Source organism: Saccostrea cucullata, unplaced genomic scaffold (assembly GCF_032062105.1).
Source record: "Saccostrea cucullata isolate Sc308-1 unplaced genomic scaffold, CSIRO_AGI_Scuc_v1 ctg667, whole genome shotgun sequence".
Lineage (NCBI taxonomy): Eukaryota > Metazoa > Mollusca > Bivalvia > Ostreida > Ostreidae > Saccostrea > Saccostrea cuccullata.
In genome coordinates this window covers 345,858-348,226 of record NW_026928881.1, presented here as the reverse complement: position 1 = coordinate 348,226, position 2,369 = coordinate 345,858, and the positions used below count along the sequence as shown (strand labels likewise).

Genomic DNA, 2,369 nt, shown 5'->3' with positions numbered 1-2,369 from the left:
TCAGCTTGTCAATGGTTTGGGTCAGTGCAATTGTAACACACGTATCGGGAGTTCCTTATTGGGTGGGCTGGTGCTGGTCTTGGGCGATGTGCGGGCTTCCTATCCGGGTCCCTGGCCTTTTAGGCGGTCCATTGATTCCACGAGCTGCGACAAAAGCTTCTCCGTGTTTTAGAGGTCGCTGAGGGTTCTTTAGTTGTAACAGCAGCGACCGATACCGGAGCCGTAGACTGGCGATATCCATAAGCATCTCCGAGTTTGGCCTCCTGGAATGCGGCTTGGAGGCTCTTCGGATTGGCAGCTCGGACAAAGAAGGCCAGTTGTTGGGGGAGTCCATTAATAAATTTCGCAGTGAGATCTCTCTCTGGTTTCTCCAGTCTGGACACCTTTTCCAGTACTTGGCTGTGGAAGCCTTCTATTGAGGCCCCAGGCTTTATGGTCAAAGCGTCAAATTTGGCGGATTCTGCAATGATCGCCGGATCGTACAGAGATCTGCTGAGGTATTGCGCATTGAATGCCTCCTTGACAACAGTCCATGAAAGTTTGTCGGTCACCTCCAGTGTACTAAACCACACAAGGGCTGGTCCCTTCAGGTGTAAATGGAATGCAGCGATAATTCTGCTATTGTCCTTCAAATTCTGCAAAGTGCAGAAAGATTCAAATTCCTGCAGAAACTTCTGGGCCTTTTCGCTTGTGTATCATTGAAACTAAGTAAGTTCTATTTTAGCAGAAATCGCTACGGGGGAGGTCAATGATTGACTATCTGCTGGAATTTCGAGAACGGTTTGATTTGGGGAACAAAATCCAAAACAATCAGAACTGTTATAATCCATGATGTAATACTGTAAAATCACATATTTTCGTAGGGTCAAATTTTCGTGGTTTGAGGAAAATCTCTTGGGGATTTCATTTCGTGGATCAAGATTTAATAAGTACTTATGTATGTGACATTTTACATTTCGTGGTGGACATGAATTCCAGGGTCTCGTCATACCTCGAAAACAACAAAAATTAAACCCCCACGAAGATTTGTGGTTTCACAGTAATTAAAAGTCCAAAGAAAAATGAAACCCGGATTCTCCACCATGTAATATAGTCAATTGATAAGTCGGTTTTAACGTTTAGAATTTATTGTCAGTTCAAAAATATATAAATTTCACAAAAACACAATTTAGACAAATTTCGTAGATGGAACAAACTGAATTTAACAAAGAATTGTCCAAAATTGACTCACATACAAACTCACTCACATCTAATCTTTGACAACTCCACCCACTTTCGTACTGACCAGCCAATTAAATTAAGGATAGAAAGTTGCATGAACAGGAAAAATCCGTATGACATTAATTTACAACACTGAAATTAGATAGAGATAAGCATAACAAATTCAAAGAACACAATCCTAAGATCTAACCATAAAGTTGATAACAAGTATGAGTAAATGACATTGATATCGTGAGACCGGAAAGAGATGTCAATAATTAGATATTGCTCCATGTGCAAAAATGCCTTTCCTCAACAGCAAATGAAAGCAATTAACCTGCAACTACAGATGTCAAACAAGACCGAAAAGTAATAGAACAATTATATAAAAACATATTCATAATTAATAATTTGTCATTTAGAAAACCTTTAATACATATCATAACAATGTCTTTATAAATATAAAATAATAATCATTACCAAATTGCTTAGTGAAATGTAAATGGTACTACTCAAGACCAACAATCAATGATAAACTACACGTACATAATGATCTGAACAGTTAACCACAGTGTACAGTTTTGTGGGAATGACACTCCAGTACACTGCAGACATTGTAATCCTAGAAGGAGGAATATTCTAATGAGGTATTGCAATTCCCTTTCAATTTTTTTTTTGTTTTAGTACTGAAGAAACTCATGATACAATGCATACTAGCTTTGTAATATTAACCAATTACATCTATACCGATTTTAAAATTATATTCTGGGGTAAGAAAGTAAGCAGAAAAAAGTCACTTTTGTAAATAAAATGCATTTTTGTAATAAAGGAAAAAATACCTTCTCCAACAGCCAAAATGGTCACACCTACCACTGAAAATTAGAAAAGGGCAAAACATTTAGATTATCTGCCGATATAGTCATTACAAATTGAATTGCCACTATTGGGATATTATCAGTGTTAAATGAGATCACACTTTTTAAAGACATTTTTCAATCATTTGCTGTCCCTGCTGTTTTTACCGAAGACGCAAAATTTCTAAACTTACATACCTGCAGCAAGGAAATACCAGAAACTGGCCATGAAGACTGAGAGGTGTCGACCGCCAAAATTTTTTATAATTTTACCAAATTTGTTGTAATATTCCTAATCAAGTGCTTATGACCTAG

The 2,369-nt window shown here is 37.4% G+C and overlaps 1 long non-coding RNA gene across 1 annotated transcript; it reads right to left on the bottom strand.

Annotated features, from left to right (window-relative positions):
* Positions 1-1,746: 1,746 nt before the first annotated feature.
* Positions 1,747-2,369, bottom strand: LOC134279006 (uncharacterized). Its single transcript, XR_009994559.1, has 3 exons — positions 2,253-2,369; positions 2,040-2,072; positions 1,747-1,822 (listed from the first exon to the last, which is right to left on the bottom strand). It is a non-coding gene; the product is annotated as an uncharacterized LOC134279006 (long non-coding RNA).